Source organism: Lichenostomus cassidix, chromosome 1Aa, assembly GCF_008360975.1.
Source record: "Lichenostomus cassidix isolate B80296 chromosome 1Aa, HeHo_3.0, whole genome shotgun sequence".
Classification (NCBI taxonomy): domain Eukaryota; kingdom Metazoa; phylum Chordata; class Aves; order Passeriformes; family Meliphagidae; genus Lichenostomus; species Lichenostomus cassidix.
Window position 1 is genome coordinate 30,891,761 of NC_139480.1, and position 15,793 is coordinate 30,907,553.

General features: G+C 34.6%; 1 long non-coding RNA gene across 1 annotated transcript; it reads right to left on the reverse strand.

Moving 5' to 3' along the window:
- Positions 1–710: 710 nt before the first annotated feature.
- Positions 711–13,964, reverse strand: LOC146443402 (uncharacterized). The gene is made up of 3 exons (XR_014847164.1): positions 13,857–13,964; positions 5,299–5,400; positions 711–1,149 (listed from the first exon to the last, which is right to left on the reverse strand). It is a non-coding gene; the product is annotated as an uncharacterized LOC146443402 (long non-coding RNA).
- Positions 13,965–15,793: the final 1,829 nt, after the last annotated feature.

Here is a 15,793-nt window from a genome sequence, read left to right on the forward strand (position 1 = left end):
TTACCTGGCAGACTGAGGTTTTCAACTATACAAAGGAGAATTCAAGATCCATTAGAAACACCCTGCACATGACTTTGTAACCTTGTGGGATGGGGACTCATCAGGGAAATAGTCAATTATGGGTTTCTTGTCAAGTCTGCTCATCTTTATTCCCCAGAATACTGATTACTAAAAAGCATAAAAGAGCCTCTTGAAGCAAAGACAGAATTTATGAACACTATAAAAGCTAAATTATAGAATGATGTACATTCTAGGGCTTCTCACTACCCATCAATTTCTTCTTTTACCACTTTCTGTATATTCCTATGAATCACACAATATTCCCTGTGGAATAGCATAGGAAGAATGGAGTGCCTCCCCTTGCTAACCTTAGGCTACAGTACTCACTAAAAGTAAAACAAAAACATCTTCAGGAATGTGTCAATTTTAACCTCCTAACTTGAGATCATTGAACCTCAGTGTACAAATGCTGTAAATCTTAGACATGTTTTTAGTTCATTGAGAGCTCTACTGTCAATGACAGTCAGTTGTTCTTAGGAAATCCCTAATATTAAATGTCCTTTGGAGAATTGGTACTTGGCTGCTTTTAGGAATATGACAGCTGCTGAGCTGTGTAGACTGCAGCAGTTTTGGTGCATTTCAGTGAGAAAGTCACACTAGGCACTGGGGGAGTTTCAGTCAAAAGGGGAGACACCTGTGAGGTTTAAGCATCTGCAAGATTAGACTTTTTATTGTCATTTATAGCTTCAGTCTGTAAAATCTGTCTATATCCTTCATTTGATATATGCCTTCCTGTCCTTGGGATACACAGATCTAACAATTTACAATTCACTGCAGCAGGGTAAAGAAAAAAAAACAACAAAACACAACAGAAAAAAACCCCTTTGTGGTAGAAATGAAAACAAAATAAAAATATGATCTGTTTTTTTCAAGGCAAAACAATATGTTATTTTTATTCCTTAGCTTAGTAGCAAGTTATATTGTTTGCTTAAATTGTTGAATCATTTTATTTAGAACAAGCCTGAATTTAGTCTGTTTCTTCTGCCTAAGACAAGCAGTCAATTTTAATTAACTCAGTGTTCAGGAGTCTTTGGCATTTGTGGAAACTGGGCACACGGCCAATCCCCAAAGCACCTCTGATCAGTTTGCCTGGAAAGAAATAAAGAAAAGAAGATGTTTGCTTAGAGAGGTTGGAATTATATTCTGAAATCTCAACAGCTGGAAAAAAAATTAATTACACAGTCCTGCCCTCTTTACCTATCAGTGTGACACCCTTAACTTCCCTGACACTACTCACATGAGTAAACCCAAGGGAGTCTCTGCTCTAACTATATTTTTACTATATGGAAACATATACATTGGTATACCAGTTCAGTATTCATGTTTCTGTTTAGTTCAGTATAACTGGAGTACTTAATGCAATAATAATAATAACACTATGTTTTTCAAATGCATGCCTGTCTATGTGTGTACTCACGCATTTTAAAAGCTTCAGTAGAATAAGTTTTGAGGGGACAATTAAAAAGCCATCAAAGATTTTCTTTAATACATTTTGGACTTACTCCATGAGACATCATTTTGTTGGTAGGAGATGTACATCAAATTTTTAAAGAGCTAGGGTTTTTTATTTTTTTCTTTAATCTGAAATATAGAATCTTCAATATGTGCAACCTTCCCTCTATTCCTCTTATAAAGCATCTGTATGAATGTTAAAGCAGCATGTGTGAGAATATAGGTAATTTATTTTAAAATTCACTAAACCTAGAAATAACAAGGTAACCTTTTAAGATTTGCAATGAGAGTTCCTAAAAAAACGTATACTTCATCTAACTAATCAGACACGTTTTGCTTGATGCAGTGAATTCTGATCTAAGAAAATGGAAGTTTGTTTTTCTCCACAAAAATAGAAATCAGATTAAAATGTGCTGTATACAGAGCATTTCTTCCATTATTCAAATTCTTTTTAGACAACAAAATGCTTAGAGTGTTGAAATTTAAAGCAAAGATTGAAATTGTCTCTTGACACTATCAAATGCAAATATTTAGTGAATTTTTTAATAGCATTAAAGGACATCTTAAAAAGAAAAAAAACCACATCACAATTAAAGAAGATCTAAATTAACTTAGCCATTATTTTTGATACTCAGTGTCAAACCTTGTTCCTCAGATGTTTAAACATTTATCTTGATTTCACAACTTTGTTTTTGATAAAGCAAATTTTTATCAAGATACAAATGGAAAGAATTTGAAATGGACAATTATTAACCTTGTATGTGAATACAACAAATGAAGACCCTCAAAGCCTAGAACAGTAGCAGTCTTCTTCTAGCTAGAGGGTTCACAGTGAAAGAGTCCACTGCAAAGCTGGAACCCCAGTTTTTGGCAGTAAATTTTCACAGAAGCTTCAAGATTCAACATTTGGCGCTTCTGTCTGTGTACGTAAGCAATGAGAAATTTTTCCACAGATTGCTTTAACATCTTCACTTTAAAATGAAGTTGCATTGACATTTGTGAAATGCTATGTAAAAACTTTCTTGATCTGAGTTCAGATGGGAAAACAAAAAAAAAGGAAGCCTAGCTCGTTTTCTAGCTTTTCTCCCAGACACAGGCCTTGTGTTCTAAAACAATCAGACTCTTGTGACCATTGTGATCCACTATGCTGTGGATTTACCTGAGATTCTCATTGAAGGCAGTGGTACAAGTTTCATTACTGAAAGGTACTTAGTGAAACTACCATTCAGTCAACATTCTTCTGATACCATACTGCCACCAAAATTCAAAATGCAAAATATTTATTGTCTGTGTCTGCTGAGGAAAGTAAAATACATGTTTTGGTTCAAAATCTTTAACCGCATCACTATTTAATAAACTATATTAGAAAATCTTTACATCTGTGTCTCTTGTTGCTTTGTCCTGGCTGACTTAAAACTTGAAGGCAATGTTCAGTTTTGAAATGTAAGAGTATGGGTGACAATCTTTTGAGAGGTGGAGTGTATCAGTAAGGTCACAGAGCATTACTAACATTGGCAACAAAGTCATTCTGGTGCTGTTTGGCACATATCTCGGACACATCTTATCCAGCAGCATTGTCATCATTAACACAGGGATGTCTGTATGTTCATGTAGACTTTTTCTCCAGCTTCCAGGATATCTTTTCCTATTTCAGCAATCTGAGATACTGCAAGTTCTTCAGAGAGGTCTTGCAGCATGCATGTTTTTATCATCTGCCACCAGATAATTAATTAGATATAAAGTAGGCTCAAAGATCCATATAGAGATTTATACCAGGAGATCCCATGTAATTCACAAATATAGCAGCAGAGACTTGTGGCTAGCACAGGTCTTTCCCATGAGAACATTCTCATGTGTTTTATAAACAAAGATAAAGTTTGGATGTTGTTGAAACAGTGTCTCGAGATTTGGACAGTTCAGGCCTGGCCAATCAGGCCTAGAGGGAGGTTTCTGACTGACCAATCTGGGCGACCTCTGACAAGTCTATATATATGTTGGATTCAAAATAATAAAGCGTTTTTTCTATGCCATGCTGAGAATCCGGGATCTCTTCTCTGCTAGCGGCTCAACAGCGACGTAGACTAAAAGATCTCCAGCATCAATTAATGTTCCCAAACCACCTGCCAGAATCTACACAATATGATTTAAGTTACACTGTTTGTTTGTTATTTCTCACTGCTTCTCACATGTTCTTAGTCTGTATTTCTGACTTTGCAGAAAAATATGCAATATACAAACCTCAGGGTGCAATATGTTTGTATCATATATCCCTTCAGATTCAAAAATCAGAAGGTTTTTTAAGACATGAAGTAGAAGACAAAGCAAGAGAAATGTAACAGCAGTAGCATTCTACACCATGCTCACCAGTCTTTTAGACTACTGTCTCCATAAAAAAATTGTAGAATACAGCCAACTGTGTCTTCAGTATAGACTTTGTTGCCCTTTCCATGTCCATCACAATTATTCACATGCTCTGCCACTGCTAAATATTTTGCTACCCCTATTATTTGCTGCTACAGACAACCATCAGTTAAATGCAAGGTACAGCCACTTTTGGCAGCTGCTTCTCAAGTAACTTTTGTAAGTCACTAAAGGACAATAATGGGAAAGGAAAATAAATAAAATTCCCAAACCCAAATGATGAATTACTCTGCACAGCCTGAAACATTGTCTATGTCCATTTTTCTTGAGTTTCTAAACCAGCTTTATAACATTTAGTAGCTCAGAGTAACATCAGAATATAATGTATGATATGGTTAAAAGTGAGGTGGTGAGAACACAGCATTCTCTATTAGTCTCTGCAGGGCTTTAGAGTGGTTTCCACAGAATCTTTATTAAATTTTTATAGATCTCTTTTTGCTGTTTTTAACTCCATTAAATTCTGTGCAACTGTTCAAAAATACTCTTCTTTTTCTTCTTATCCTCAGCCCTGTCCTCTGACATCTTTGTTGAATTTAAACTTCACAGAACTCTCTTCGCCTGAAAGGAATCTCCTTGAAAGAGAAAAACAAAATATCCAGGGGCATATTTTCCATGAAATGTGACAATCTGGCCACAAAGGAAACATGTCTAGGAAGGAGGAGAATGCAGTCATAAAGATGGGGCATTAATATTAATAATTCATTTGTGCAATGTTGTACTTTATGTCTACAAGAGCTGGTAAGCAAAGTAAAAATCCATAGCTGGTAAATTATTGAATTTCACGCTTCCATGGCTCAGTGAACAATCATCCAAATGTTCTTGTACTACTCCTAAAGGTGACCATGGACAATGACTCCTTTTATGTGTTATAATTGATAAACAAAGTTATGAGTGAGACAAAAACAGGAAATAAAGCTCTGCATTTTTCACCTTAAGTTTTAGAGAGAGGTGAGTTCTGAACTGTGCTTCTGAGTAGCCACAGAAACAGGACTCTATTCAATTGTCTGATCTAAACTCAGGCATCTGATGCAGACTGGAATAAGTTACTGAAACCTGAAACTTTTCACAAGCTGAGATGATGAAACAGCTGTTTTAATTCTTTGTGCCAATGAAGATTTAGATTCATTCTGAAAGAAAAATAAGGAGGAACAAAAGTCTTTCATCATTTTTTTCTTATGACAAGGACAAAATCTCTCACGTATGTGGAAAAAAGATTCAGGGAGAAGGGAGGAAAATGTACTTTTGTCAAAACAGTGTACTATACTATACTATACTTATTAATTAAAATTATCTTCCTTGATTTCAAGTGCAAGTCTGGGGGAACTGATGTTTTAGAAGGGAATTATTTCACATATTCCAATTTACCTTGAGATGTAATTTACTCTCCCATGTACACAGATCCTCAGGAAACCACCAACCAGCCCAAAGTGATGAAAGTGAATGATATGACACCGGAACGGCAGCCATCTGTAAAGAGCAAATATACAAATCTATTTGTTCCTAACAGATTAAATATCTACCTACCTTTGCTTTTGGACAACAACAACGTGTCATTTTAATGCAGAAGGAAACAGGTCATTATAGTATTCCAAAGAGAAACATTAATTATCAAGCCTACACCTGATGATGATACAGATGATAAGGATCATTGTCCTGCAATAGACTATGATCAATCAAGAGTAATTATTCTAAAGTACCTGAGCTTTCCTTCCACTGTGTTTTATAGCCACTGTGAAAAACCTCCATAAAATGAATTTGCCCCATATGAAAAACTTCCATGCAAATGAATTTTTCTCATGTTAAGATGTTGACTCCATGTCCTTTAAATATTAGCTGTACTATTAAAATTAGTATTTTCGATACCCTCTTTCATTGCTAAAATCAAGGATTCCAATAATTGTAATTAATTTGTTCACAAATCTCTAGGTTTGGCAGAATTTTTTATTACTATATTTATTAGGAAAAAGATCAGAATATATATGCCTATTATAATTTAGGGCTTTTTCCTCCCAGTTGCTCTCATCTCCTAACCCCTGGGTTTCAGACATATAAAAATACTAGTAAGTTCCTTTGTTTCCCATCCTGCTTAAAGCCTTAATATATTGCATATAGGGTTTCCATTTGCCTATCAAAAATCGAGCTAGCAAGCTTCCTGGTATTTTCATCATTACTTCTCCATTAAGTTTAAAAAAATATACACTTTTTCAATTGCTCAACAAGAAACTACTCTATCAATATTCCACCAGTTAAATGTGCATTCTTAAGAGTAAGTATTATTAAAAAATATTAGAAGATAGACCTGAAAGTAATTCCTTAGGCATTAATATCAGCATCTAAATTTCTCATAATATGAATTAAAGTGGGCTTTCTTGGCATACTTATATAGAAAATTTAGCAAAAAGGAGTAACATCATTCTGTACCAGTTCCTGTTGCTAGCCATCCTCTGCCCAACAGTGTATTCAATTGATAGCTTCATACTCTTGTGCCCTGAAAAACACTTCCAAACAGAGAACTGGTGCCAAGTTCTTTAATTTCTTGCGTATAAAGAGTTCACTAAACTTTGAATGTCCCTATCCCTTCAGCACTAAGGGATTCTGATGTCCCTTCCTGTAGTTATATTATTTTGCTCAACCCAGCCCCTGTCTGAGCCCACGTTTCACTAGTAGCTAAGTAGATGAGTCTCAAGGGAGGCCCAAAAGAAGCTGAGCTGGGTAGCAATCCTTGTTGATGGTCATATCAGACACCGCCATGTAAGTGATGTATTTCCTCCACATATTGTTTTAAAATAACAGCACAGTGTTTGTAGAGTGAACACTATATCTTCTCATATCAGTTAAGTCTTCAGAGACACAAATTCAGCCTGTTCAAACATTTGAAGTCTTGAAGATAAAGGTAATGTCAGTTGAGTAATCTCCCTTTTTTATTTGTATTTTTTTGAGCAAAATTATGTGCAGACACACATAACTCAGTCCACTGTTCCATAAAACTCTTTTTTCATAGGATAACTTTCTGAATTCCTACAGAAAATTTCCTGTTCAATTAAAAAATGAGATGAGAAGATGATAGAGTGCTTAGACTCAAATCCTGAAAATTTATAAACTTAAACTATGTAACATAAAATTACCCTGGTAGCTAACAGGCAAATAGTAACCTCTTTCTCATCTCAGGTTGTATACTTCTTTTTTATCACTGTCTACATATTCTGGTTACTAAACCTCCTTCATTCCTACTTGCTTCTCCCTTACATATATAAATAAAAATCCTATCTTGTATTATGGAACTAAAATCAATTATTATATAATTATAAATAATTATTATTCTGGCTCATAGCAATCTAAATAGCAGAAGAAAATGTGTTGAAGGTGACCTGGTTTTTTTGTTTGTTTGGGGTTTTCTCTTTTGTTTTGTTTTGTTGTTGTTGGCTTTTTGTTCCTGGCACATACCTCTCTTAATAAATCTTTAAATTATTTACAATTGTACTTTTTAGCAATATTTTCAGTCATAGGTTCTATCAAGAATGTATACTTTATGGTTCTCATAATGTCTTCAAAGATCAAAAAGAAAGTTTATTTCAGTATAACTTAATCAGTTTGCTCATTCATACTATTCTATCATGTTTTCATTTTGAAGAAGGAAAAAATTCCTTTTCCAAGAAGGAGCCAACTGACTTTCTTATGGGTAATAATAAATAACTGGTAGCTGAGTCATCCCATTCTTTGCATTTATCACCAAAAAAAAAGCAAAGGTTAGGTCTAGAGTGGAACTAGCTCTGAAACGTAAAACAAGACTAAGATGGAATGAACAAACCAAAAAAAGCCAAACCCATGATGTGTCTAATTAATTGTTTCAATTAATTAATTCATTCCTGAACTCCAAGTCCCATGGCACTTGCACTAAGACTTCTCCGTGTTTTCGTTTTCCATTTGAAAATTCCACCAGAAACTGTGAGGGCTTTTAAGGCTTTTCTGGACTTTTTGAATGTTGGCTTGCTGAAGCAAAAACACAAGTAACAGCTGATCTTGTCATGCATCCAGGAAATCATGAATCTCCACAACATACCTTCAACAAAAGCCTGTACAAATGTTGGAAAGGCAGAGCAGTTAATATAATGGCTAGACAGGTCCTTTGCACAGAAGATAAACAGATCTGTTGTCCTAATCAGAAGTAGAGCTGCAGACATATGTGCATATAGGTATATGAAAATATATAAAAGAAAAGTGAAGGCAAAATCAGGCTTTAATAAGATTCTGCCTGTATTGTTTAGCCAGGATGACCACACTTGATAACTTTGTCATACTGCAGATAAGCGATTGTACAATACATATATATTTCTGTCCATAAAAAGTAAAATATTATCACATTCTGAGAAGTTGCTTTTAAATATAACTTCAACAAATGCCTCAGAATACTAACAAAAGCCTAACCTTTCACACAAGTATGGAGCTTCCCACAGATTACTTCCTTTTGATTCTCTGGACTTTGTCATATAGAGTTTTGCAGCCAGAGATTAATGTCCTGTTATTAATTTACTGGAAAAAAAAAACCAAAACCATGAGATTCTGTACAGATATATGCATCTAGAACTGAACAGTCTATATAACTGAGTAGAATTTGGCATCTAAAATCAGAAATAATTTTTTTTTTTAAATCTTGATTTTCCTTCTAGAAATTAGTACTAAATCAGTGTAACAAATCAGGCTTCTATCTTAAAAAAAAATCTCAATTTTATAGTAGAAGTAAAAGAAACATGATTTTCAAAAGATCTGGCTTCCAAATGAAGCCACAAAGACACCTGTAGAAAATAAGATTCCTTAAAGATTTTAGTGGTTTGACCCTGGTTGGATGACAGACACACCCCAAAGGCTCTCTATCACTCCCCTCTGTTGCAGGACAGGAAAGAGAAAATATAGCAAAGTGTCTGTGAATTTCAAATTAGTAGCTTTAGGAGCAAAGATTTGATCATTTTAGACAATGTTACATTTTTACCTTCCAATCCCTTTATGTCTACCTGATTTGGTATTATCATAATTCCTTTGCATTCAAGAGTGGAGTGTTCAGTCTCCTTTCTTTTAGTTGACATGTACTGTATATTGCTGGATATCTAGGAAAATCAGCTGTGTGTGTGCGTGGATGATCAACAGCAACTTTCAAATCAAATATCAGCAGATAATGCAGTTCAAAGAGAAGAGCTAAGTTCATTAGCATAGAAAAATTCATATTAGATAAGCATATGTTTCATTTATGTTTCTGATATTCACACATACATTTGTGGCCCTATTTTTGCTTTAATTTAATAACCAATCTGTAATCACCAAAGTTCCTCTTTCAATTTAATAGAAAACAGACATTTATGACAGTTTAGTAATGAAAAATGCAAGTATTTTTCATGTTCCTGTTGAGCTACAAATTTTGCTTCAATCACTCATTATGGATGAGTAAGCACTGAAAAAATATTCTACTCGATCTTTTCACCAACTCATCCTGATGCCAACTGTGTCAATTCAAATGGTCTTGCATCTGGTTTTCAACTTGAAGAAATAAAGGTAAGATGAATTTTAACTCAACGTCTTGGCTAAATTTTATATTTAAAATAAGAAAAAAAAAAGGTTGAAATTTGTAATATAAGGAATGACAGAAAAATACATTATGTGATCAAACTGAGAAAATTGAAATACAACAATAAACTTGAGGAGGAACTAGAGGAAGTAGCTAAGTTGAGCAATGAAGGGAACAGTGAACTGTATAGAACCTTCTGATACAGCAACTGTGGTTACTCACAGAAGAACAATAGGTGCACAGAGAGAAAAAAAATAAAAAACAAAAAATAAAATAAAATAAAGACAAGAAAAGAAATGTCAAGAAAAGTTGAGGGAAAAAAACTGGGATTAGAATGTACAAAAACCCACAGATTTCAAGATATGTAGACAAAAATTTGAAGAAGGTGGTTCATGCTTTTCATTTTTATACTGTACTGTAAGCACTTTACTGCTATTTTAGTTTAATTGATGAGACCTACATTTAAATGTATGAATTTGCCTCCTTCCTTTTCTTTTCTGATACACAGCTAATATCTGACTAGTTATTAAATCTTGACAAAGGCTCCCAATTTTCCATGTAAAGACCAAAGATGATTCAAAGTGATAAGAAATAAATGTATCCTATTGACAGACTATCAAAACTGTGGAAATTAGAGAACTGAACATTTTCTACAACTTTTTAATATTCTGAAAAATCTCATGTAAACTCAGCAACATGAAATCATATGATAAGACCATAGGGACACTGTAAAGAAGTTGACTATATCAGATCAGAGTTTACTTACAAAAGTTAGTTTTTCCCTAGTTTTAAGTCAATTAAAAGCCATTCAACTTCCATTTCATCACAATGTGTTGTGATCTGTTATCTAGTGCCCCCCATGTGCTATATTATCAGGGACTGTCTACAGTGATTAGCTTCAAAAATTTAATTAAAATGTAATTAATTTTATGCTTTGCTTATTTAGCAGATTTTTAGTGAAAATAAGCTGTTAGAAGTTTAGATTTAACCATTTTTTTAAATATCGTCAGCTCCTGAATGTTCTATAAACTGTGAACTATGCTCTAGGAGTAACAAGCAAGACCCCTATGAACGAACATCGTGTCTATGGGATAGAAGAGATAAAACAGGCTGATTGAGTCAGCCATGAAGTTTCCAAAAATGATTAAAAGTCACACTTTAGAAAATTATTTATTTATTATTTGTGACGTTCCTTGTGATTATAAGTGTAATGTCATTAATTTTAGTGTTTATTTCTGTGCATAACAGGACCAGCATCTCAGGAAAGCCTGGCTGCTTGTGGTACTTTCCACGTGAGGTTAGTCTCCTGTCAAGACACCAACGGGAGATAAACACCTTCTGCTGACTTTGATATGACAAGTATGGAAGTGGTACAGCTAACATTGGAGACTTTGAGACATTCCAAAAGACTATGTGAATGGGGGCTAAACACTTTAAAAAAGACAACTCAGTTAGCTGTTAACCTGGCACCAGCTGTAGACGTTTTCATCCACATTTTTCCCACGTACCTTGAAGTACCTGAGACTCCTGTTACTGCATCTCCCTCATAGTTAGGGGCTGAAATGGGACAGTTCATACCATATAAGACCTAAGTCACTTCCATCATCTTGGACATCTTCCTTGCTAAAGATTAGGCAAAAAGAGTCCAGGCTAATGACTTTAAGGCACTTGGGCAAGCCAAAATATCACTTCTGGTAAAGATGCGCTCAAGGTATTCCCTGACTGTAGCATTTAGTCAGACTTTTAAACAAACAGCAAATTTACTGTCCTGCTCTGAGCTGCATGTATTCCTTTCTGAGAACCTCTTGTGGATCATGAAGTAAATTATATTATCCATTTTTCCTTCTAGCATCTGGATACACCTTGTTATTCCACTGCAGGAAGGCACTCTCCCTGGAGAGTTGCTGCACTGTTGCATATCATCTATGTGCTTACATAAGGTTTTTTATAAATGGCAATGCATTTGAGTCTCTTTGAAGGAAGACCATCAAAGTATTCTGACTATGGGGAAGGTGAAGCTCTCAAATAGCCATATATCCTATCCCAGTTTTACTGGCATATTCTCAGAGATTATTTTTCTGGAGTTGCTGTAACAACTCTAGGATTTATGGACATAAAAACCTTCCCAGTGTTGTGACTAGCTCTCAACTGCTTTGGTAGAACTGAAAGCAGTATAAACTGAGCACAGTTCCTTGGAGTACAGATTAGAAGGCAAGGTCTGTCAAGAAGCTGCCAATATTTTTAATATATAGCATTTTACTCCACTCGAGGCAGTTCTAAATGGCACCCTGCTAAAAAGGGACCTCAGGAGCAAGACAGGAAATCCAAAAGCAATGAAAACCACTTCATCCAGCGTGGGCTGCCACTGCTGGACAAAGGCGAGCAGGTCTGCCAGCATCCTTCTGTAACTAATCTCTCAGCTACCCTGTCATCTATTCCTGTCATGTCCCACAGCCCCACTCACTTACCCAGTATCTTTATCCTTCTCACTTTTCCCATCTGTTACCAGTTATAAGAACCCCTCCAACAAATACATGCTTGTTCAACAAAAATCTTTTAGAAAATAGTCTGAATATTGTACAAAATTTCTGCCTCACTCAATTGCATTTCTCCTAGTTAAAGCCCTTTAACAAAAGTGGTTTGCACCAACCCTTTTTCCCATTTTCTGCCAAGCTCTGGATTCAAGCTGACAGTGAATGAATGCAAGCTGAATGGATTACTATTGCACGGCCAGACTGCCATGAACGGCAAATTGAGACCCTTTATATCTTCATCAGTAACATTGTTTAATTCCCAGAATGCATAATAAAAAAAAATTTTAAAAATATTTTATTTTTTAAGGAAATGGCATTGTAAAAACCTTTGACTATAAAATCCACATTCCAGTCATCAGTCCAGCTCAGATGTCCAAATTTTAAAGGAATTATTACTGTGATTGGTTGACATTTTAATAGCTTTCCTTTTCCAGGAACAAAACCCCTTATAAAATTGGGGTCTTCGAGAAGATATTAAATTCATAGTTATCTTCAACAAATATACAGAAACATGGTATTCAAGATAGTAAAAACAGAACTTGAAAATTTTTCCTTGTGAATCTACTATATGTAATAGACTCTTTTCACTAATTGGCAGTATTAGAAATGTAGTATAATATTCCTTTAATCCTTGATCTACTTATTTCTGCTTTCATTATGCACCCTCAATATTCCTTTTTATCATTTCAATCAGTTGGCAAGGTTTCTTACTAGACTGATATAGATGCCCAAGTATACTAACAGATACTTAAAATTTGATTAAATATTTCAGATTTTGTAGATAACTGGAAGATTTTTTTTTTACTATATCCTGTCTTTATTTAAAAATCAAATTAGTTATGCAGTGAACTCCTTTGAAATGTTTAGTTTGAACTTTAGCCCGAGTTTAACTATAATAATCAGCATTACTGTAATAACCAGCAAGTTTAACTAAAATGATCAGCGATGATTTTCACTTAAGGTTGACACTGATATTTTTACTGTTTCTGCACATGAAAAAGAATTTAGAAACTGTTAGTCATGATGCATGATACTCTCAGGAAAAATCATGGTAAATTTTAGTACATATTTAAATTATGTTGGTCAGGATTTACTTTTCCTTAGACTGAGAAGGTTTCTCATCATATTAGTTGTGTGAGTTGATGAGGCGTTTAAAAACAGGCTTAATGGTAAGTCTAGCAGTCTGACTGAAGTCAATGATGCTTTTTGAATGCTTAAAATTAGCCACATGGTGAACTGTCTTAAACAGGATAATAGTGACTATGGTTATTACCTTGTCATTTACAGATATGGAATCATCTTTGACTGGAATTTTTAAACTGTCCAAATACCTGAAAAGCATGCTGTTTAAACAAAAAATTCAAAAGTTGAGAGTGGATGTAGATGATCAAATTTTTTTTCAAATTTTGATTATTTGATTGCATAAGTGAGAGAGATATGTGGAAGGTGAGTCTAAATAAGCTAAAATATTGAAATATAAACATTCTAAAGATCTAAAAGGTTGTATTTATTTCCAAAAAGACCTTTAAAATGTGCTTAAACAGTGAGAATTTTTATTTTACATGAGTAAACTCTGTATCTATTAATATATACATATATTTCCAAGCATGTGTCTCAATATTTTAGTTGGATGTACTCACCTGATTCTGCAATTCTAAAAATAAACATATTATCAGGAAAAAAAAGTGGTTCACCTTTTTGTCATACAACATGCTGCCTTCTAGAAAATTTATTATTTTATTTAAATGTTTTTTAAGCTTTCTGAATCCTCCTTTGAATTAACTAGATCCACTGAATCAAGACAGAGATATATTGTATAACAGAAAACGCACCCTTTTCCCAAAATTACTCTGAATCTGGACATGAAAATTGATGTTTCTAGCAAAATTTTCTTCCTCTCCCATAGAAGTTGTGAAGTCTTTCATTAGGAACCAGTTACATACAAGTTCATCTCATGTGATCTGTATCTCATCTAAACAGAGTCTAAATTTATCTGCATCTCATCTAAGCAGAGTCTCAGCTATGTCTATACTAGGAAGTCATTTGTTGTTGAAGTGGATCAAAGCACTTGGTGCCTAGGTCCATGTGCTTACACTGTATGCATATACTTTGGTTTCTTCTTCCGATTAAATTCAGTCTGGAGCATATCTCCATGGGCACTTTACTCCCAGGAAGAGTAGAAGCACTTCCATGTGTGCCCAGACTGGAGCATCACATTTAGACCTGTCAGAAAAGAACCAAGTTTTGCTCACCAAGCTGCCCTGCAGTGTGGTGCAGTGAGGGTGCAGAGATGAGTGGGGGATCTGCTTCAGAACCCCAATACTGCTCTGTGCCAATACCTTCCTGTGGATACACCATATGGTCAAATGAAATTCCCTTAGGGTGGGATGAATTACATTCTAATTATGGTTATCCCTCTTGGTAGAATATGGAGGAACTAAATGCCACTTTTAAACCAAAAAAAAATAGCTCATTTTTAAGGTGATTAAAGTCAGGTGAGAGTGTATGTATGGTATAACTCTTACTGTATTTAATTTAAGAGATGCTTCATGTTCCATATTTGTGAATATGTTCCAAAACCTGATCAAGTCATTCAATAGAATCCTACTGACTCCAGATAGCCCAATATCAACAGCCCAGCAGAAATTCTATTCAGTTCACTTTTACACACTACCAGTGTTTACCCACTATACAGAGTTTATTAACACATAACATTTTAGTGCACTGCAGTTTTTAAAAGGTGAGTTGTCCAGTGGACATTTGCTTTATCTCTTGCAATAATAGATTCATCTTTAATAGCGACTAATGTTGCTCTCTGTAAAGTTAGGCTTAAATCCTAGCCAGATGCTTCAACATTTCTAACATACTTGATGTTTCTACTGAATTTTACCAGCTAGAATATTTTTTAAGAATACCTCAATTTGTGAAATTAAACTGTGGCATAATTTTAAGTCTATTGAGGACTAACTTCTTATTAATATTTAACTTTTCTTCAGATTATATTGTGTCATTGGAGAGTTTTTCCTCTTTGACTACCTTTAGCATAATTAAACCTTCCTGATACTTTGGCAAACCTTCTAGAGTTGAATCAATGGATGCTATCATCTCGTCTACTGGAATAGATTTGTGCAGTAATGAGATTTTTAAACCTCAATTTAAGCCGTTAAACTCCTTTTTACTTATTTTAATGGATTATATATAACTATTTTTACAGCTCTAGAATGATTAATTGTAGCCTGCATATCTAAATCAGTTTTAAATGAGTTAGCTCACCTAGCTGGACAATAATCTGGACATTAATAAATTTATTCAATGCCTTTAAAGATTTTTCAGGCTGTATTGAACTTTGTGCTGCTGCTGCCAGACCATTCTGTTTGCTTATGTAAGTAATTCTAAAGAGAGTTTGGGTGCATCTACACTGTACTGCTTCTGCAGAGAACACTATGAACTCCCACCTTTTCTTGGGGTTTTGCATTTGTTATAAACGGTACACTTCAATATCTTAGAGCACAAGTGTGAGCCTCTGCTGTGTAAAACCACAGCAGTTTTATTGGATTTTAAGTAAGATCATTACACTTCGCAAATATTACTGTGGTTTTTTGACAGTCCTTTCTGTAAGGAAAGCTCCAGCTTGTACAGATGTTGGGCAGTTATGTAGGGCCTGTTATAATCATCATAAGTTTAATTATCATTTGGAAATTAAATGCAGTTGTCATAACCACTGGTTAAACTGATTATTTATTACAGGAGAAGTAAGTGATGGTCTGTC